General features: G+C 41.7%; 1 protein-coding gene across 1 annotated transcript in view; it reads right to left on the bottom strand.

Moving 5' to 3' along the window:
- Positions 1–24,033, bottom strand: part of cdh22 (cadherin 22) — an 871,134-nt gene that overhangs the window by 653,985 nt on the left and 193,116 nt on the right. The window lies entirely within an intron of this gene.

Here is a 24,033-nt window from a genome sequence, read left to right as displayed (position 1 = left end):
GGGAAAAACCTTCAAAAGCTGCATAAGGACTTGTCTTCATAAATGACCAGGCAGAATGAATGAGAGTATCCCTTTTTATATTTTAACACCACCTCTCTATCTGTCCTGGTAATGTTTGCCATGTTTATAAGTCATATGACACTTTCCTGCATTCCATTGACCACATATTATCCATTTAGTCCAGTACCATTTGTAACATCTAATATCACTGGGACATACCAGTGCTCAAAAGATCATCCAAGATGGCACCAGAGCATGGTAACTTCTTACGAGCTGTGCCCCGCATATCCTTAAATTCTACCTTTTACTCTTGTTCTACCTTTTAAAACTCTAACTCTTACAAACTCTCTAGCAATGCTCTAGTTCAGTCTTTCTCTACTAGCTATGATTGCAACACTACATTCTGCAGCCTCTCCTTTCCTTCTCAATGAACAATATGCTCTGTATAGTGCAAGAAACAATACTTTTCACTGTACACTCATCCATGTGACAATAATAAATCAAACCAATAGAGTGATTCTGTGACCAAACTGAAACAACCGATCCAGTACTAACTAGAGCTGGGTCAGGATTAGCACCTTAAATATTTGGTTGATGTGAAGTACTTGGGAAGAAATAGTGATATTCAGCTAGAAACAGAACTACTGCATATGCTGTTAAAAGATGAATGCCTTCATTCTGCTTCTTGAATTCCTCTGATGGTACATATTTATGGTAACCTCAAGTAGTCAAAATGCACAACACAATTTTCAATGCACTACATTGCTTCCTTTCTTAGTAAATGAGAGGCATTGCATGTTTTACTGGTGTGTTTACATAATATAAAAATATACAGAACATGAACATTTAACTTTAGTAACACTATTACGTATTTTGTATTAATTTGATAATGCACTCAGTCATTCATAATGAGACAAAAGACTTGTTCAGCAACTAAAAGTAGTTTATTTCATAACATAATCACTACAGCATGGTGGACTTGTTCTCTCAGGAGAGGATATCACCTGACACATAATTTTTACTCTTTTCCTTCATCTAAGATATTGATATTGGAATTGGATTCAGTGCTTGTGAATGGTTTTTTTCAGTGCTTTGTAGAATGATGATTCCATGCGATGATTTGCGAACTGCGCTTAGCAGTGATCATTGATCCTTTTGTTTTGACCACAAGGAATGGCTGGATATCATTAGGATTTATTTACTTTCCAATGTGACCATCACATTTCACAAGCACTTTCCTTCCCAACTTTCATGGTGTGGCTCTCAATTCTGTCATTTGGTCTGCACTTACTCTCAGGCAATTCTTCTGTTCTCGATCACCTTTGTATATGTGTCGACCATTAGCTCCCCGAGGCAGGTCAGGAAGATATGTGCATATAGGATGTGCAAGAAGTTGCTTGGGAGTTGTAAAGAAAGTGATACCACTCTTGCTTCTATGACTTGTTCTCAGTTGTAGCTGTATGTATCACCTTTTCAAACTGCATATGGATAGATCTCTTGTCTCCTCCATAGGTTCTTGGGGAACGGGGTGGAGGTGGGGGATGTGATTTTTCGATGAGTGAGGCCCAGGTAGTTGGTGAATTTATGGAACTAATTGATGTTGAAAGGGAGATCATTGTCATTTCTCACTGGCCTTGTGAATCCAAACAAAACAAGTATCTGGTCAAGCTTTTGGATGACTGCTTTCACTGAAGTGGATGTGACTACTTCTATGGGCAGAATCTTGTGTTGCAACTAGTAGCAAGCTTGTGACAGGAAGGACATCTAATTGGCCTTAAGTGGCTTACCACCTTCTAGCCTCTGACTGAATTAGGTTCTGGGTGGGTAGGCCCATGGTCATCCTTCCCACCCCTCTGCCAGTTGACACTATTAAGTAGCCAGTTAATAAGCACTTAAAGGTCTCATGGTACCACCATCACTGACATTGAACCAGTGGCAGTTAACCTGTTGACATGCAGCACCCACAGTGCAGATTTGCAGCCAGCTTGTCATCTCTGGGGATGGTGCTCCCTTTATCAAAGGCACAACGGAGAAACTTGACATCAGAAAAGGGGACACCACTGAGAGCCATGTCTTTGCCTTGCAGCGAACCCCGCTATATCATTCTTCCATTGGCCTACATACCGCCCCCTCTCCCTCCCCGCCCACAGTATTTCTTAGCCTGGGCTGCTTCAAGATCTTCTGACTCAGTTAGGTGTTTTTCTTGCAATAGCCACTGCCTCTTCTGTGGCGCTGCAGTGCAAAAAAGCTGCTGGCCTTTGGTTGGCTGGTAGCTCTTAATAGGTAAGATTTCTGTCCTTGAAATGTTGATTCCTAAGGCCTTGCCATTGCCTTATTAATTTGGCAGGCCTTGTCAAAGAAAGGCAGCTCAGGTCTGTTGCTGGCTCTCTAGCTGGCTGTCGAGACCCCTGACACTCAACAAGATTCTGTCCTACAGTTGGGAATCTGCTGCAGCCATTTGTAACATCAAATAGGTGTAACCCATGTAATTGAAAGCATTTCTTTCTCTGTTTGTGAGTATAATTGCTTTGCAGGCATTAATGATCTCCTCGCCATTGCAACCCTTTGCTAATTCTTTTGATGGGATGTGGGTGTCGCTGGTAAGGCCAGCATTTGTTGTCCATCTCTAATTGCCTTTGAACCAAGTATCTTGCTAGGGACATTTCAGAGAGCAATTGAGACCCAACCACATTGTTGTGGGTTTGGAGTCACAAGTAGGCCAGACCAGGTAAGGATGGCATATTTCCTTCTCTAAAGAAGGAAATTCTGTTAGTGAAGTAGATGGGTTTTTATGACAATCAATGGGAGTTTCATGGTCACTATTACTGAGATCAGCTTTCAATTCCAGATTTTATTAATTGAATTTAAATTCCTATGTGGGATTTGAACCTGTGTCCCCAGAACATTAGCTGTGGCCTCTGAATTACCAGTTCAGCAACCACTATCTCTCCATTGTGACCCTGGTGGGTCACCTGCCTTGACTTTCTTCACAAGAACTGCACCAACTGTGCTAGCAGCCATGACCAGCCAGATGCGCTCAGAGTCTAAATAGATATCTGTGCAACCTGCTGATAACCATTGTTTGTACAACTGTTTGTGTGATTTAGTTCACCCCCACCTGGTGGTCTTTGTTATACTATGGATAAAGTAGTGAGGTCATGAATGGAGCGATCACAGTATATAGTGATGTGTGCTCACAGATTCCTGACCTCTTACCTATTTGCACAATGTGAAGCATTTGCAAAGCCCTCAGCTTTCTATGGATCAGGTGATACTCCTTGAATGCCGAACATATGACTAAAGAATTCAGTTCTGCTTTCATTGAAACAGCACTTGTCCTTGTTCAAGGTGAGTTTACATTCTCTAAGATATTGCAGGTAGGTATGTAGGCATGCCTCAAGTTCACTTTCAGTGTAACTGTAGATGAAAATGTCATCATTGATGTTTCTTTAGTCTTCGAGTCATTGAAACGCAGACTGAACCTTGTGTTGAAATACTTCAGCTGCTGAATTGACTTTAAAGTTGAGCCCTTGTAAAGTAGGGAAAGGGTTAATGCCTTTTGTACCTTGAAGAAGGGAAAGGTTAATGGATTTTGTACCTAGACTATATCACAAACATAACCCTTCCTCATGACTGATCTTCTCAAGATTATACTGCTTATACAGCTCCTGGCATTAATATAAGTTATTTAATCATGTGTTAAATGTTTTAACTCTCCTTTTTATAAAGACAAATAGTTTAGCGTGGCTGTTATTTTGTAGACTTTGCAAATCTTACCTATTTGTGTTAGTTGGACATCGTTACACAGATGGTATATTATGATACCGGCTTTTGACAGCTGCTGATGGCAGATCGCGATACCGGCTTTTAATAGGAAGAGTCCTGTTGGGACAGTCGCGATCGCGCAAGTAACTTCAAAAGACAGGGATGCCAGTACTGCTGCAGAAGGGTTTTGAATCGTGACTGGATTAAGCCTGTGTCATGACTGCAGCTGCCAGCTGGACAGTAATTTCTGGTCAACTCTGAAGCTAAATCGTGACCAGGGAAGGAAGAGCTGGAGTCTGGCCGGAATTGGAACTTTGAATTGTGATAATTGCTGGAGTTCATAATATATAAATGCCCAATTGTGTTTGTGTTCTATGAGCAGTCTGACATTCTATTGTTACCAGTTCTCCCAAAGCTCTGGAATAAACACCAGAGCTTTGAAATAAAAACCACTGTATTTTGACTCACTAACAGTATCAGAGGTATTATTTTACAGCGTGTATTGAGAAGTCCAATAGAGAACATTGTAAGATAGCTCAATTTTTCTGTAAGTTCAATTTGCTGATCACCTGTATTGAGGTCATGCTTAGCATGATTCCTTTTCTCTATGGTATTGTCGATTGTCAAATTATCAAATAAATAGATTATCACGATTATCACGATTATCAAACAAATAGGTTGGACTAAAACCTGGTGTTGTCAGACTTTTTATTGTCGATTGTCAACAGCCTTTCTTGTTGCACCGTTTGATGTAGTGACCACACGTCAATGCAAATTCTAACCTGGTTCTTCCTCTCGAGTTTCTTGACGACTGTATAGATGAGGCTGAAAGGGATGGACTCACCCTAGTTTTTTCAATGATGTTAATTAAGGTCTAGTAGGCACTAAAGATCCTTCCCTGTCTGCCTTATGGCAGAAAATGGGATCATCACAGTTGATGCATGACTGGGAGCACATTAGTGTCCATATGTAGTTGTGCACTTAACACATTTCAGTTTTCAAATACCAGTGAAGCATTCAGCATCTAATTCAAGAATCCTGTTGGTATGCATAGGAATTACATACATGATCCCAATCACATACAGATCTGTTGCTGTGTCAGAAACTAATAATTGTGTTCCATTTTTATTTTATGGTATAAAACACGGCATTCTTCCTAGCTTCTTTGAATAAGGCTGGTATCTCAAATGTCCCAGAAAGGTTCAATGGTTTGTCACTGTTTTATAGGAATTTATTTTCTTTACTTCTATATTTTCTATATTTAAAAAAGGGCTGCAGGGAAAAGCATGGGAACAAAAGGCCAGTGAGCCTCACATCTGCGGTGGGTAAATTGTTGGAAGGTATTTTGAGGATCTACAGGCATTTAGATATGCAAGAACTGATTAGAGACAGTCAGCATAGCTTTGTGAGTGGAAAATTATGTCTCACAAATTTGATTGAGTTTTTTGAAGGGGTAACGAAGAGGGTAGATGAGGGCAGTGTAGTTGATGTTGTCTACATGGACTTTAGCAAGGCCTTTGACAAGGTATTGCATGGTAGGTTTCTGCATAAGGTTAAATCTCATGGGATTCCGAGAGAGGTATTTAAATGGATACAAAATTAGCTCCTTGACAGAAGGTGGTTGTAGAGAATTGTTTTTCAAAATGGAGGCCTGAGACCAGTGGTGTGCCTCAGGGATCAGTGCTGGGTTCACTGTTATTTGTCATTTATATTAAAGATTTGATGAGAATATAGGAGACATGGTTAGTAAGTTTGCAGATGACACTAAGATTGGTGACATAATGGACAGTGAATACAGTTAGCTCCAATTGCAATTGGATCTTGATCAGTTGGGCCAATGGGCTGACAAATGGCAGATGGAGTTTAATTTAAACAAATGGCGAGGTGATGCATTTTTGTAGATTGAACCAGGGCAGGACTTATTCAGTTAATGGTAGGGTGTTGGGGAGAGTTACAGAACAAAGAGATCTAGGGATACATGTTCATAGCTCCTTGACAGAATGGTGAAAAAGGCATTTGGCATGCTTGGTTTCATCAGTCAGAACATTGAATACAGGAGTTGGAATGTCTTGTTGAAGTTGTACAAGACATTGGTAAGGCCACACTTGGAATACTGTGTACAATTCTGGTCAGCCTATTATAGAAAGGATATTATTAAACTTGAAAGAGTGCAGAAAAGATGCTACCAGGTCTTGATGAGTTGAGTTATAAGGAGAGGCTGGATAGACTGGGGCATTTTTTCTGGAGCATAGGAAGCTGAGGAATGATCTTATAAAGGTCTATAAAATAATAAGGAGCACAAATCAGTTTGATAGTCAATATCTTTTCCCAAAGGTAGGCGAGTCTAAAACTAGAGGGTATAGGTTTAAGGTGACAGGGGAGGGATACAATAGTGTTCAGAGGGGCATTTTTTTCACACAGAGGGTGGTGAATGTCTGGAACAAGCTGCCAGAGGTAGGAGTAGAGGCGGGTACAATTTTGTCTTTTAAAAAGCAATTAGATAGGTACACGGGTACAATGGGTATAGAGGGATATCGGCCAAATGTGGACAATTGGGATTAGCTTAGGGATTTCAAAAAAAAGGGCAGCATGGACAAGTTGGACCAAAGGGCCTGTTTCCATGCTGTAAACCTTTATGACTCGATGACTCTATGACTCTATATTTCCTGGTTTTCAGGGAACAGGGAAATCCTAGAGCTTGTTGAATGTTTTGTCTTCATTGTATGAATATACTATGCCTTTAAGAAATGTATTTATATCATGTTACTTCTGAGTAGTATTTTTAAAGTTCAGTTGTGTTTTACAGCAGGCCAATGTGTCTGCAAAACAGGCAACTCACATGCTGAGAATGCAGGTTAATGATTGATTTTAGCGAGAGATGTGTTTGTTTTAATTTGAGTTAATTAAGTTAGATTAGATTAATTTGTTTGATTAGGTTAATTTACTGAACCATGTGCTTAAGGGGAAGAGCTAAGCTTACTGGGAAAAGCAGGCTGTTACTGCCAGGGTCTCAAAGAAGCAAGAGGTGTTTTTGTCTGTCTCGCTGTCTTTGAAGGCTGCTATATAGAACCTGTTAGGAGAAATAGGTCTCTCTTTTTTTCTCTTTCACTCTCCAGAGGTGTTCTGGAGGCTCAAGGGCTGGCAGCCCAAGCCCAAGCGCCTAAGCCTGTCTGTTGCTAACTAATTTTAAAGAGAATTTAAGTCTATAAGAGGAATATTCTGAAATTGTAACTAATAGAGATAAATTGTATCTTGTCATATTTAAGTATTTCAATGGATAAAAGTTAAGCTAATTCATTCGTTATAATGAAACTGTATTATTAAAATAAAGTTTGTTTTGATAAAATCCTCCAAGTGTTCAATAGAATCACATCTGGAGTGAAACACCTTATCCTCACACTAATGTCAAAATAAAAAAAACTGTTGGTGTTTACTCGGGCTTCATAATGTACTTTGGAGTTTCTGATCTGTACCATAACAAGTGACATTAACAGATACTCCTGCATCTATGAAAGCAACAATGCCTAAACAGCCAATGACCATTACTACATGTGACTAGCTGCTGTGTTCAGAAGGGCACACAAAGTATATGTAGAGTCATCTGCCTTTACAGTGGCTACATTCTCTTGTTTTTTTGCTATGGTATGTGTACGTGGCATTCTTTTGGTGGCATTGGTCTTCATGCATGATTAGTGACAAATACAATGCAAAATGGTTGAGTTTTTCAAAGGTTTTCCCATAACAGAACTTTCTGTCTGATGTGACTAAGCAATGGGACAGTGGAAACAAATTTTTGGACAAGTCAAATTTATACTTGTAAGGCTGCTGTTGTTGATTTGTAGATGGTTTCCCGGCACATGAATAATGAACAATGTTAATTTTGAGTGTGGTAGTCAGTGTTGATAGCCTCAACCTCAGTACCTCTGGATTCTGAAACCAATTGCTGACTCGAGTAGCTCTGACAGCTTGCTTTTCTCAATAATTTCTTTGGCATTGTTGACTAGAGACAATTCTGTTTGGATTTCCTGTTCAACACATTCAACAACACCAAAGTCATATTCAGTTGCTAGTTACCTCAATCAATTTGTTTCTTGCTAAATGCATCAGAAGAATGGTTTTGTATTTTAGGTTTCTTTATGGCATGCCATAAGTTATTGGAGTACTTTTTGGCTGAACCGTAGTTATTATAATCTTACTCAGATGTCTCAAAAACATCTTCAGATTCTTCACCTTAATAGTAGTGAAGTGAGGCTGTTTTCCTTACATTATCTGTTACTTCAAAAGCAGCCAATGCACCTTTAAAATATAGCAGCCTCATTTGCGAACATGGATGACTCTGAATATATATAAAATGTGGCACATGAGGCACGGACAATTCCATCTTGTCTTCCTTTCAAATCTTTTCTGTAATGATCCAAGATTATTATTTGTTGATTGCATCGTCATTTTTGTTGAGTTTCTTGTATGTACACTATGCAAGGCTTCTGTTGCTAATCCTGAGCTGGAATGCCTCTTGTGTGTCGAACAATAGACCACAGTCTCAATGTATAGTCGAAATCTCCACTTAAAATGTGGTCTGCAGAAAGTAGATGGACATTTTCCAAAAGTTGCAAAACTGAAAGCAATTTTTTAGTGTTTTCATTCTCTTCGTTGCCATTGTGAAGTTATTGGGAAGAAACTGTAAGGTTCATTAAGAAGCAGAACGTGCTATTAAAACATGAATTCCTTTATTCTCCTTCTAAACTCCCTCTGCTGGTACATGTGTCTGATACCCCTAAGTGGACAACATGCTAATCATTCTATGTCATGTATAGAAATAACAACTGAAAATGTATAGACGGTTAGTCACTAAACATAAAAAGTCAAGTTACAATATCTTGGATGTATTGTCACCTTCAGATGATTTCTAGCTTTTTAATTTTTTTTTGTGCTCTTTAATTTAATTTCTGTACTCATCAAGATGGAGATGTCTCCAAACAGAATTAGTCCTTGTGTCAGTAGCATGTAGTTAGGAGTGAGGTCAAGTTTCTCCAAGATGATACAGAAAATGGGTTAGATGTAACCACACTATCTCTGTGCTTTTGAAGAGTTCCAGTTACAGCCACTGTGAAATATACCTCTGCTGGGAAGTAGATGAAAATTGCACCAAGCCATTTCAATTTGATGAGACTTTCATTTCACTACAACAAAATGCCAACCAAGGATTCAAACTTAGTGACATGAGTAAGAATCAGATTGATGTTACCATTGTCCAGTGCTCCACATTCTGAATAAATATTGGATGCCATTTCATATTAAGGATGATTGCGCTGAATTTCAAAAAAACCAAACAGAACTATAAATTACATTTAAGTTGTAACTCCAACGTAGCAAACCTTCCAAACTGCTTCTCAAACAAGACAATGGAAGGAGAGATTAGGGAGGTGGTCGCAAAGCAAGGTCAAAGGTTGTGAGGAAGAGTTTAAAAGTGATGAAAACTACAGGCCGAGAGAAGGAAGTCAATTCTGCAGAGCAAGTAGTGACTGAAGACTTAGTCACTGATAACACAGCAGGAAGCTGACACAATGGAATTGATAATCCACCCATTCATAAGTGATGATGGAAAATCAATCACTTAGTAACAGAGTTGACAAAGCAAAGCAATATTGCAGCTGGTTGCGAGGTTGTATGAAGTGAGACGATGAAGTGGTTTGCAAGGGAAAATAGTTTGAGGTTGGACAAACAGCATAATTAAGATATAACACTGTGCAAAAAGACAAGATGCTGTTCAAAATAATACATAATATTTGAATATGCAACATAAAGGTTTAGGTATGATTCCTCCCAGTGGGATATAATCAATCTTTGGATCAACCATCAGGCTGTACTCAGAAAGACTGAATAAGTACATGAATGCAGGCAAAGCTACAAGTATATTTACAAGTATAAGACCTTAAAAGATTTCTACTTAATTCTGGGACAGATATTATTTCATTATATACAGGCCAAATACTTCTTTCCTCACATATTTGTTTTAAACTAATGACTAGCACATTGAACAGACTACACAGAAGAAGAGAACAAAGGAGCATCTCATAACATCTCGCTGGATGTGTACCAGAGCCCAAATTTCAGCAAAATAGATCAGGATAGAATTCCTGCTCCTTTACACTCATTGGGTGGTATTTTTCTTTTCCATGACTAGGTGCCGTGGTGTCGGGAGTCCAATGGAACCTTTCTTGCTGGCCAGAATCCCAGAAACTAGCACCCAATTCTGCATTTGAAAGCTGATTAATTATGCACAAGCACGTATCAGGTCGTATCATCTGACAGGTCAGTTGGTCCTGGCACCATATTTAAACACCAGTCCAATACCTATATCTCACTCTCGCCAGCCCATCTGTCTTCACCAGATATGTGTGTGTGGAACCCCTAAGCAAAAGGCCAGCAGCCCCATGAAGAAGGCAGCAGCCCAATTGAACCATCAGCCCCTTGAGGTCTTGCACTGAAGAGTATGGGCACAGAGGCATGTCCTCTACCCCAGGGAGGGTCCAGGAAGCAAACCAACTTCACCTCTCTGGCCTGTGAGGCTGTTTTCTGGGTGGTCAGTGAGACTGGTAACTATGTCCAAACTGCAACTAAGTGCAGGAATTGGATAAATGATCTCATCCGTTCTGCCGGGCTAAGTCCTCTCTCAGCTCCCTACACTATCAAACTCTCAGCATGGCATTATGTATTCAAATGGTAATGCTCTTCACCCATCTCACATATCCACTCACAGGGGACACATATCAATACTCATTCTCTCAGATCATCACTGTCCCATTGGTCATGTTGCTCACACTCCATCCTCTGTCTGGAATAGGGCAGGGATGGCCGAGATCACTGGCCTCACTGAATTTGGGAAGACTGTGGCTGAACTTGGTGCGGAGGACAGGGATCTCTCCTGTGGGGAAAGGGAGCTTGGCCTCTCCCAATAACCTTGTATAGAACTTGGTTCCATCACTTTATCAAATCATAACAATCTTAACGCTCTGAAATAGCCTCAGCTCATCCCGTGAAACTGTTATTACTTCCCTGCAGGCACGACAGATTGCAGCCAGCACTCCGAGGTCCCAAAGCACGTCTGAGAATGAAGGGGCTCACAAACTACCATTACCACACTCACCAGCATCCTCCTCCACCAGAGCAGGCACACACCTCGGTGGGGCATAGCTCCAGATTAGACTCAGGGTCACTTTCAGGGGAACACCTCACAGGCATGCCCCTGTAGCAGCCAGAGGTAGGGACAACCCAGTCTCTGGCACTCAGAGGGCTGCTGGAAACCAAGCACCCCCTTGGTCCCAGTCAGATCATGCGCCTCTGGAAGCAGCTGCCAGCTCCCTGAAGGAGATGCCAAGTGAGGTAGCAAAATATCGGGCAAAGGTTCAATATTTACTCATTGGGCTGGAACAAATGATGGGCAAGTGCATCCGCATTCTGTCTGATGTTGTGGCTCTGACATGCGAGCACCTCGAGATTAACCTGGAAAGATTGGCGACCACTATGGAGATCTTAATCCAGAGGGTACTGTTACATTTGCACTCAATGCTGCACTGCATGGCCACACAACTCAGTGGGCACCATCAGTGTGTAGGTCATAATGGGATGAGGCGCTTTGACCATCCTCCAGGTGCTTCATCTCCTGCAGGAGGAAGGTTAGGGTCCTCTGGCACCCATGCGGCGTACGAACATCAGCCTTGTGGGCCCTTGCACATGACATCCCAAGAGTGTATAGCTGCTCGGAGGCCCCTCTGCCTATGCCCACACCCACTCACTCAGTGCAGCCTGCCAAGGGTGCTTCTGCTCCTCAGCAAAAGACCCTTATGAAGCTGGGCCCCTCCAGGCCTTGGGCCACCAGAGGACATTGACCAATGTCATCACAGCCATCAGGATGTAAGAGTCTCTGCTGATGCCAGGACTACATCAAGACCTTGTGGTTGGATTAGAAAAGTTAAAAAATATTGATGTTACCTCTGGTTTACAGGTGTATAGTATCACTGCAAATCAATTATACTTGCTGAAATCCATCTGATATGCGAATATTCTGGTCAACTGAAAGCATTTTGGTTTTGTACTTTGGAATCTTCTTATCTCGAGGTTTGGTCATCCTCCCAGTAAGAGAAAGTGTCCCATTTTAAGATTAACATTCATGTGATGTCAACCTCAGTGCAGCTTGTCTTTGGAACCTTGTGTGCTGTCAGGGAGATTTGTTTAAATCTTCATTAGAAATCTATGATAGGAAAACTTTGAACCCTTAATCTGCAAGGGACAGTAATGGTTGGGAGAAGCTCATCAGTAATGATAGTCTAGCAACATCAGAGCCTCTTAGTTAGTTAGTTTGTGCACAAGCCCAAGACATGCACTTTAGGATGAGATGCATGGATTGGTTCACATCTAATTCTCAGCAGTCTTTGAATCATTAAATGTCATCTAAAGCATTCGAGCCTTGTCTCACATTGCTGGTGTTTCTCAGTGCACTTGATGTTTTACAGAGTGAGTACATTGGTCACTGTTGTCCAAAGCTAAGATTAAACTGTAGCAAGTCAGAACGCTCACGTGTGAATGCAGGACCCATCCGACTATACCTTGAGATGACAGGGGATGACGTGGAAGGCTGGGGGAGATATAGGGCTTCTCAGATGTGGGTGCCTTGATTGTATGGTGCCTGATTCAGCCAAACACCTGAGACACTTGTGAACGCACAGAGGTGAGCAATATTTCCGTCCAGAGTTGTAACATTTGGAGCCCACTGGGATGATAAAGTGATAAGAATAAAATCATTACATTAAAGATGCTCTGCATTCCATTCCTTGAAGTGGCATACCAATAATCTTTTAGTTGTTCATTGTATACGAGTGTAATCGTTTCAGCCATTAATTTAATGCCATTTATTGTTAACACATGACTGTCCTTCACTGATGGGTTGGCAGATATCATGTATCCTCACCTCCTTTACTGTTACCTTCACTCTCCAAGGCTGCATTCCTATCTTAGACTCTGTCAATGTTGAAAATTTGATATGAGGTTCTTCAGTTCTGCCTATCCCTATAACAGTGTTGAATGATTATTTAGCCCTCTGTTGCTTCTTCAGCAATGAGGTCTTGACACAAGACCAATGAGGTCAGACCACAAGGAACTACAAAAGGTTATGAATGTAGCTCAATCCATCACACAAATCAGCCTCCCCTCCATTGAATCTGTCTACACTTCCCGCTGCCTCAGCAAAGCAACCAGCATAACTAAGGACACCACGCACCCCAGACACTCTCTCTTCCGCCTTCTACCGTTGGGAAAAAGATACAGAAGTCTGTGGTCATGTACCAACCGACTCAAAAACAGCTTCTTCCCTGCTGCTGTCAGATCTCTGAATGGACTTATCTTGTATTAAGTTGACCTCTCTCTACACCCTAACTATAACTGCAACATTCTGCACTCTCTCGTTTCCTTCTCTACGAATGGTATGCTTTGTATAGCACACAAGAAACAATACTTTTCACTGTATGTTAATACTTGTGACAATAATAAACCAAATCAAACAAAATCTTTGCCCTTTGTAGCTGACTTGGATCCAGCTCACTGTAGCTGCACCAATGTGTGTGCATTGCAAAAGGAGCTCCAATTTCCAGCTTATCAGATCACCCACACTGCCTTATAGTCTTACAGCCAGTACCAATTGTATAATCATTTTTGCACAATACTATTTTCTAGGATCTTCAGGTGATGCTGCCATACCTTTACTCCAAGAGCAAGTTCAATCCTCTCTCCCTTACTATCCACGTGCTTCAAATTTACGTCAAGCCTATATGAGGAAAGGTATCTGTTATTCTCCAGCCTCTCTCACTAATATCGATCCCATCATTGTGGGGTGGACATTCTGACCCTCCCCTGCCTTAGCCCATCACCCACGAAGTACCTATGTTCCACTTAGAGCTCTACCCTCTGGATCTGAATGCACTACTGGATGCAAATGTGTGCAACCTATATGAAAGCTTCACAACTCCCACCTTCCCCCACCCCAACACCAAATTATGTTGTCTCTATCTACAATCTGCAGATGCCCCCTGTGGCCATCACCATTCCTTCTGCAGCACACACAGTGCCAGCCAAGCCCAGGACATTGCCGTAAGACAGTCCTACACACCAAGCAATGTATTTTCCCTGTGCCGCTCCCTACAGCTGAGGTATATCATGCTTCCTGCTGCATGCTTACTTTTCTTCTGCATTCTCTCTACCTTTGACTTCAGACTGTAAGGCTGGACTGCCTATCACCAATAACTCCTTTCCATTTTTCAGGAGGAATCTCTGTGAAACCTGCCAACCAACCTTTCAATCACATTAGCTTGACATAGCTCATGTTTCCAAAGAGGACTTAGGACAACAATGATCCTCCTCAAAGCACAACAGTCCCAAAGTAGGAGTGCTGATGTGATCCAACCTTAACAAGGCCCCAAACCCAATCTGCATGCATCTCCTTCCAGTAACCAATGTGCTATCCTTTTGATTCCCTAGTTTGTCAGTGTTTCGTGCAATCTAATTGGCATTCATCTTCCCAGCCCTTGGCCTCTCCTCTGCCTTCTATTGCTCATCATGCTTATCCACTTATTATCTTCCTGCCTATCATCATGCCCCTTACCCTTCCTCCCCCAATCCTTGCATATTGCCCCTCTTTTTGTCATCAGCCTGTCACTTCACATTCCACCCCAGCCCCAGTTAAATATTACTCCAATGAAATGGAGGCTGCATGAGTCCAGACAGACAACGATGTCAGGCACCCTGAGCTGAAGATCCTTGCACTTCCCAACCCAGCACAGTACTGATCAGAGTCAGTGAAAGGAGAGGGTCCTGCAACACAGTGCTGTCCATAAAGGCCAGTTCAACATGTAGCCGGAGGGCATAAACCATTCTGCCCCAGCAGCGTGACATTCAGCGCAACAGGGAGCAGTAGTGTGCAACGACAGGTGGGCTACGTTTGTTGTGTTCATCTTGAAGTCTTTTGCAAACTGAAGTCTACTTTGTGCTTGCTACTATTTCCAAATGGGTTTGAGGCTAACATAATTCCCCACAGACATGCCATAAGTTTGTAAAGTGTGTGGAGATTCCAGTGGGCAGCTGTTTTATTGAACATTTGTGAAATGCAAATGATGCAAATAGTGGTCACACCACCAGACAGTGGGAAGATGCCATTGGGAGAATCACATTTGTTTTCACACTGGTGGGTTTCCGACTTTGCTGCTCTAGTATCCTTGGGATGGATTCGTCAACCTTGCTTGCAGCCGGGATCCTCCTGTTGCATTGCAACGAAGGAAGATTTGGTTGAGAGCCAAATTGTCGCTGTAACAGTGATGGGGAATGAATGGCTGGACAACTCTGACCCTTGAGTCAGGCCCCTCATTTACACGCCAGGTTGAAATTCTGTTGATTATGTTAGTTCAGGAAGGCTCTTCACATTCTGTTCAGCTCTCAGATGCGAAGGTTTTTCAAATCAAAATGAAACTATCAAAATGGTTCAGTCTTTTTTTAAAAAAGTCACTGCTTTAAAATCAGGTTGTTCACGATTAAAAGACAGGACAATCTCATTAAAAATGCTGATTTTAGATAATAACCCGATTTCCAGCTGGATTAATACAATTGTTGCAGGTTACCACTTTTAAATACATCAACAAATATATTTAATGGAAAAAGAAACAAGCAATTATTTTCTATTAAGCTGCCTGATTGCACTGGCTCAATGGTTATTTTTCATCTGTGATTTTGCAAATAATCCTAAACATAATTATGCATTATTTTGAGAACAATTTCCAGATTGCGGCCAAAGCAAAGTGTGCTGTGTAAGATATAAATAAAGTCACCATAGTCCTAGGTGACAGTCCCTCTTTGAGGGGAAGAGCTGACTGGTGGTGATTTAACCTGAGGGTCACTAGACCCCAGGCAAGGGGCAAGGTCGAAAAGTTCCCCCTCTATGGATAACCACAACTGGTACAGGAATTGAACCCACACGGTTGGCATTAGCTCTGCATCACAAATCAGCTGTCCAGCCAACTGAGCTAAACCAACCCTTTTGTAAATGAAGAAGGGTAAAACATAGGTTGTGCTTCATGACTATCCTGCTTATTTTCCTGCATGAGTGGGGATATGGTTAGGATATGAGAGTGGACTGTATTGTCCTGAGAATGCGATCTGGATTTGATCCAATGTGACAATCTGTCCCAAAAGAAGATGCTGCCACAGAGAATGGTTTAGTTTGCCCAATTTTCCAACACTTGATCAGCAAAGACATGAATCTGTCTTAAGAAAAAAGATTGAGCAAACTAGGTCTCTACAAATTACTTAAAGAAATGGATAGGGCAGATGCAGGTAAGATGTGTCTCTTGGTGGGAAGTCTGGAACCAGGGAGCACAATTTAAAATTAACGGGGAAGCCATTTAAGACTGATATGAGGAGATGTTCTTTACATAGAGGGTAGTGAATCTTTGGAATTCTCTATCCCAGAGGGCTGTGGAAAGCAGAGATGGATAGATTTCTGACTAACAATAATGTAAAGAGTTATGGGGATAGTGTGGGTAAAAGGCATTGAAGTGTCCGATTAGCCATACTTGCATTGAATGGTGGAGCAAGCTCAATGGGCTGAATGCCTACTCCTGTCGCTATGTTCCTTTGTCCCACATTACCAAAACTTAAGCAGTACTGTGGATAAAAGAACAAATTGAACTTTGAGGAGATTTATGTTGACCCCGTGGTAATAATTCCTGAAATACACAGTGAAGCACCTGCTAATTCTGTTATGTTGTGGACACGTTGTAAAAGACCACACAGCAGAAGATAGATTGCCATAGCAACAAAAATGAATCCAAGCTGGCTGGAGATCATTCTGAACACCTGGATATGTGAGCTTGTAGACAAAGAGCAAACAAATGTGTCACTCAGCCGTGGGTGGCATTTGTCAGAATCTAATACTGACACACCACCACCTCAGAATGTGTTTCTTGACAGGAAAACCAGAGACCTCTGATTCAAGCTGTTGTCATTGTGTCTCATTTTACTCTATGTAGCAGCTTTAATGTAATAAAGCATCTCAAGGTTCTTTACATATTAACACCAAAATTTGATAAGGCATTATTAGACAGATGAGCAAAAACTTGGTCAAAGATTTTAACCAGTGTCTAAAGGAGGTGAGAACAGTAGAGAGTTCGGGAGGTGATTCCAGAGATTTTGCTGAAGCAACTGAAAGTGTAACACCAATGATTGTGTAATGAAAATCAGGAATGTTCAAAAGGCTAGGTTGGAAAGTATAGATATCTCAGACAGCTGTATTGTTGGAGGAGATCATAATGATATGGAGGGGCCAGATTTGAAAATAAATCAACATTGTTTAACAGAGAACCAAAATACAGCTTTCCAGTGGTGCCTCATCTGATATTTTCCTGACTGATGACTACCAACTTTTCCCACAAGCTTGTGCCAAGCACATAACTCAGATTATGTGGTTAGTCTAAGACCTGACGCATTTTGTTTTGTTGAAGTAACTTGAATTTGTGCATCAACTCCAGATATTGTTTATTATTAAAAATGAATCATTGTTTTCTTTACAAACCTGTGACTTGTGCCTGAAGTTTCTTTCAGAAAATAAAACCCATTATGTTAAATAAAATTAAATCATGCGGTGGTAGCAGCATACTTTTCAAAGTGAAATGTGAAATCACTTTCCACCATTTTTGCTCCTATTTTGCAATCTGAAAAGGTATTCATTATAGGAACTGCAATATAGCACAATAGGAAATGTATTGGAATCAAAAAAGTTTAATTATATATAGAATCTTTAACTTAGAACAAAGTCACGTGGAATTTCACAAAGGTAAACAAAAAGGAGTGTGAGAGATCAGCATCAAGTGTCAATCGAACTGAGCTTCACAAAGCAGGTGTATGTGCTGCTGGAGACTTGCTCATACCATTCTCTCAAGTTAATTTACTTCTCAAAGAAAGTGTATTGCTATCATATTTCTGGCAGGAAAACAATGTAGTGGAATGTTGCTGTACATTACCCACCTAATGAAATGCAAAGATGTATAATGGGCATTGCAATGTTAAAAATTGCGTCTGGGCTTGATGTGTAATGGTTAGGATGCTGTGTAGATCGATCAGTGTGCCCAACAGACACAGTTGAGCAGTTTCTGTCCTAGTGAATCATGGACATTAGAATAAAATAGTGAAAAACAAAACAGAATAATGATCCTATCATTTATCCACTGCATTTTGTATCCCTAATCAGTCAAATAAAATGATTGAGAATCAAATTGTGCAAGTGGCAAATGCTTTAAACAAATCAGAAGCATGGAATGATGGGGCAGGTAAAAAAAACTGTGGCTCCACTGACTAGAGAGGTGAAGCATTCTCTCCGCTTCTTCCTCAGTGCTGTAACACTCTAGACCAGCTAGAACAACACTTCCTTTGTCCAAATAAAATCCTTTCAACTGTATGCACACAGAATGTTTGACATGAAATGTAAATATAATCCGCAATTGTCAGTGCATTGAAATAACTCAGAGAGCCACATGGGCCTGATTTCTTGACTTTAGAAGGCCCAGTGAATGGGCTATCAGGATTCACCCCATCTGCCCCGCCAGCCCTGACTGGGTTAATGTCCAGAGTAGGCGGCAACCTGATAATTATGCAAAACCACTAATTTCAACGTTGTGAAGGGGTTTGACAACCAATTCACCAACCTCCCACCATTTATACAGCCCACTAGCAGAAACGGCACCAGGCGGGCTTTACATGTGCTATGCACAAATACGGACATGGCATGTTGGACTTGAGAGTCCAGGGGAGCACCACCAACCTCTCAGCAGAAAGGGGCATCCTCTCTTACCACTCAAATCATAGGTCACTACCTCACACCATGCAGGCATGGGCATGACCGGATCACAGAATAGAATCATAGAATCCCTACAGTGCAGAAGGAGACCATTCGGCCCACTGAGTCTGCACCGACCACTATCCCACCCAGGCCCTACTCCTGTAACCCTACATATTTACCCTGCTAATTCCCCACACTAGGTCAACTTAGCATGGCCAATCAACCTAACCCTCACATTTTTGGACAGTGGGATTAAACCGGAGCACCTGGAGGAAACCCATGCAGACACGGGGAGAATGTACAAACTCCACACAGACAGTGACCCAAAGCCGGAATTGAACACAGGTCTCTGGCACTGTGAGACAGCAGTGCTAACCACTGTGCTACCATGCCACCCTGATCCCTCCTCAGTCCCCTTCCCTTTCAGACCCCCTACTCAGCCTCCATTCCCTCTCAGACTCTCCCCCCACCCCCCCTCACTCAGCTCCCTTCTGGCAGTGCCAACAATGCATTGAGACCAGTACCCTGGCACTGATACCCTGGCCTGGCACCTTGGGCCACGAATAGACTCAAAAAGGATAGGTCCAGTGGCCATTTGTTCCTCTGCTGAAGCTGGGTTACAAAAGAAGTGTCCCTCAAGGATCCTGGGGATTGAATGGGCCAAGGCTAGGGGCAAGTGGTTGACCTTATCGCTCTCCTCCAGGATGGGATGGGGGTGGTGTGGTGCTATGGGGTGTTGTGCCCCTTCTAGCCCTGGCAGATCTGAAAATTATCCCTGGCATGGTGATTTCAGGCAGCTGTGTGATCAATGTCTCCATTCCTGTGAAAATTCTGAAGTGGCCAGATCACTTTAATCTCCAAGCCCCCTACAGTCAACTGACATGATTTTGAATCTGCAGCAGCTCGCCAAACAAGTATTATGTTTTAGTGCCACTTTCCTGCCTTTTTGCCTTATCCTGGCACATTGTTTCTACACAAATAATCATGTAATGTTCTCCTGATTACCTCAATTGAACTGCCTCCACCACACTTCCAGGCAGTACAATCCAGACCCGATTACGAAACATGCTATACAACTGCACATCTTTCTGTCACTAAATATTTCTGCTTCTCTACCTCACTGCTACTATAAGTCATTCATTAAATGCTACCTCTATGCCATGATCATTGGTCCTGTATCTCTTTAGGTGACTGAGTGTCACATTCTGTTTGATAGGACTCCTGTGAAATGCTTTGTGAGTTAAGTGTTATTGAGGTAGCAATAGAAAAGAAAATTTCATGATACAAAACAAGATTTGTTGGCTACAGATGACCCAGGGCAGCTAGACCAAACACAGTGTAATTTGGATAGAAGAGAAAGGTACGGATGTTTAATGTGGATTACTGCAAAGAAGCGTTTCATAGAAGGATTCTAAATTGAAATGTATTGATGTGCATGATACATTATAAGGTAGGGATCTAGGATAACTCACTGAAACCATCAGCATTGTTTGCAGCAACAGAAAAGAAAACAGATATGATTTTAAGTTGCTTCTCCTGTGCACAGATGCCTGAACTAGCATTTAGATACATCAGTGACAATACTGCCTAACCAGTCAACTTGTTAAATTGTGTTTTGTCCCTCCTAATCCTGTGCCAGATTGTCATTCTCTCATGATCAACAGAGCCTCATCGCTGAACTCTTCCAACCAATCTGAGGAGGCATATTTGATGTCTGTCCCATGTCTATCTGAGCAATTCAACAATATATTTTTGCCATTGTAATCTGATTGTAACCTCACTTCGGTGTTGTAACTTACCTTCTATTAAATCAAAAAAAAGCTCCAGCTCCAACTGTGAGGGAAAAAAGACTGGAATGAGGAGCATAGAAGAATATATGCATTGCTGAAATGGCCAACTCAGCAGCTCTGTAGGTGATCTGTAAAGCAGCTTGAATTGTCACTACCATATATTCTGTGTGCTGGACTTTCCTTGCACCTTTAATGAGTCACAGAGCAATGGGCTAATATGGCAGCAATGTGAGTGCTCCAACAAATCATGAACATAGGCAAGGCCATGCCTTGTGAAAGAGGCTGTTTAGTGTACATTCTCCATTTATGATGCTCCGCCAACCTCAGGTTCTATCCCAAATAGGTCTAGTCTTCTCAGAACACCATGACAGTAACTTCCAAAATTGAAACTGGGATTGGACCTCTTCTGCATTGCCGACTTACATTTTAGTTGCTTTAAAAGTCACCAGCAGGGGCAGCTGCCGTTTAGACAGCTTGTTCCAGTGTAGACCACAAGATGTCAGAGCAAGAGTAGGCCATTTGGCCCACTGAGTCTGCTCTATCATTCAATGAGACCATAACTGATCTGACATAATAACACTCACCTCCACTTTCCTGCCTCAAGCCATAAAGGTGTAACTGTGTTAGGAGTGAACTATTGTCAGGTAATTTTGTTTATATCACGAGATCAAAGTCTCCCGGGCAGCTGCTATGACTCAAGAGCAGTGTCCCACTGCCACTGTACTGGAACTCCAGCTTCAACCAATCTGCTGTAACGTCCCTCAACAGCTTATTGCATAAGAAAATCTATCAAATCCCTGTTGAATTTTACTGACATATGACACCTCCATTGTTTTGCTTTTCACAGTTTGCTCTATCCTTTCTGTGCAGCAGCTTAACTAAAATTAGATGCTCGGCATTTATTTGCTGAGTTTGAGTAACAGTTTTGCTACGTTTCAGTCCCAAGTGCTCAGTAAACACCTAATAATCAGCAAGCATACTGAAGAAAATTCTTCGTTAAGGTAAGATTGGCCCCATTTTAATCCTCATGTTTACCTGGATCAGGGTTAGTGTGCTCAATATCACAGTGTAGAAATTATCTTTCTGCCCACTGTCAGTTTGATTGGGATTTTAGAGCCATAGAGTTTTACAGCACAACAAAAAGCCCTTCAGCCCATTAGTTATTCAAGGCACCAACCAGAAACAGGTAGGGATCTCACAAATTCTATCAGTATTAATTGGCTCCACCAGTGTCACTGGACATTTTCTCCTCCCACCTTCAAACTCAATCTCTATTGTTGCCCATTTAAAGTAACTTGGCCAGTTTGGCTGCTGCTCATTGAAGCCACTGCTTCTCAAACATCCACTCCCATTATCCAATGAGCAACAAAACCCAGAGAAGAAGCACTGACGGTGGAAAAGGCACAGAATATACTTCTTTGTCCATTGTTAGAGTGGCTCAGTAACACCACTACTGACCAAGTTGGTCAAGTCCTAAAGAACATAGCTGCTTAACTGTATTTGCAGAAGGTGGTAAGGGAACCAACAAAACAGGTAAACTGAATCAAACCTTCTGTTGAAGATGCACCTGCATGTCAGTATCAGTAGCAGTGACCGCTACGCAGTCCTTATGTCCACATGAGGATATTCCCCATGTGTTATATGGCACTATAACCATGTCAAACTTCAAATAGATCTAGAAACTCAAAACTGGGCAACCATGAAGCACTGTGGATCATCAGCAGGACAGAATTGTACTCATCCACAATCTATAACCTCATGGCCTGGAAATCCCCCTCCTCCCATTCAACCATTAATATTAAGCCAAGGGGAAGAATCCTGGTTCAATGAAGAATGCAGGGCAGCATGCCAGGAGCAACATCAGGCATGCCTAAAATTGAGGAGCCAACTTGGTGAAGCTATGAGACAGAACTACTTGCAAGCCAAACAGTGGAAGCAGCATGTGATAGAGCTCAGTAATCGAACAACCAATGAATGAGATCTAAGTGTTGCAGTCCTACTACATCCAGCTGTGAATGATGGACAATTAAACAACCAGCTGAAGAAAGAGGAATATGTTCCATAAATATTGTCATCCTCAATAATAGGGGAGCCCAGCACATCAGTGCAAAAGACAAAGCTGAACTATTTGCCAAAATCTTCAGGAAGAAGGGCCAAGTGAGTGATCTATCTTGGCCACTTCTTGAGGTCCCCAATATTATTGATGTGTCTACTTTCAGCCAACTTGATCTACTCCATATGACATCAAGAAGGCACTGGATATTTTGGCAGCAGTATTTGTGTTCCAGAACTTGCCGAGCCCCTAGCCAAACTGTTCCTGTACAGCTACAACACAAGCATCTACCTGGAAAATTGCCCATCTATGTTCTATACACAGACAAGCTGAACAAATTAAACACAGCCAATTACCGCCCCATCAGACTACTCTCAATCATCAGTAAAGTGATCAAAGCTGTCATCAACAATGCTATTATGCAGCACTTACTCAGCAATAACCTGCTTGTGGGCACTCAGTTTGGGTTCTATCAGGATAACTGAGCCTATGACCTCGTTACAGACTTGGTTCACAAACACGGACAAAAGAGCTTTAGTCCGACTGCCCTCGACATCAAGGCATTTGACCCTGTATAGCATCAAGGAGCCCTATCAATACTGAAGTCAATGGGAATCAGGTAGAAAAACTCCACTGGCTGAAGTCATACCTAGCACATAAGAAGATGGTTGTGGTTTTTGGAGACAATCATCTGAGTCCCAGAGCAACATGAGAAGAATTTCTCAGGGTAATGCTCTCGACCTACCAACTTGCCCTTGCTTGGCAAAATATCCAATGTTGCACTGCATGTAAGTTGTTATTGATTCAAAAATCCTTCAGAGATTTGTGTGTCTTTAGAAAACATCAATCAACTGAAATTTACTTAAAATAATATGACCAAAGTCTATTGCCAGCACAACTCACAAACATTGAAGGTCGTGACAAGAGTGGAAGGAAAAGTTCAAAATTGGAGCTGTTAAGTTGGGGGGAGAAAAAACAAATGTAATTGTAGTTGGAAGTCATATAATCAGAGGAATAGACACTGTTCTCTGAAGCCTGGTTTGACAATTTGAAAGACCGTGTTGCCTGCCCAGTGCCAGAGTTCAGGACATCTGCTCTGGGCTGAAGAGGAATTTGCAGTGGAAGTGAGGGCAGATCCAGTAGTCATGGTCCATGTAGGTACCAATGATCTAGGTAGAATAAGATTCTGTTGCAGGCAATTTAAGGAGTTCGGCATGAAATTAAAGAACATTACCTCCAAGATAATAATCCAGAGATTATAACATTGGAGGTTATGTTCTTAGAAACATGTAAAAGGGTAAAGTGTATGTAAAATTAGAGAGACGAATATATGACTCAAAGACTGGTGTGGAAGAAGTGGGTAACAGTTCATGGGACATTGGCATCAGTATTGGGGAAAGTGGGGGCTGTACTGTGGGGATGGCCTACATCTCAACCATGCTGGGACCAGTGTTTCTGCAGACCATATAACTGGGTAAATACAGAGAGATTTAAACCAAAGAGTGAGGGTTAGGTTTCAGTTGCTTGAAAATTTAGGAAGTCAAAATTAA

The sequence above is a fragment of the Carcharhinus amblyrhynchos genome, chromosome 16 (assembly GCF_965287045.1).
Source record: "Carcharhinus amblyrhynchos chromosome 16, sCarAmb.v2.hapA, whole genome shotgun sequence".
Lineage (NCBI taxonomy): Eukaryota > Metazoa > Chordata > Chondrichthyes > Carcharhiniformes > Carcharhinidae > Carcharhinus > Carcharhinus amblyrhynchos.
The sequence above is the reverse complement of the archived record's forward strand: the minus strand, read 5'-3'. Positions and strand labels throughout refer to the sequence as shown.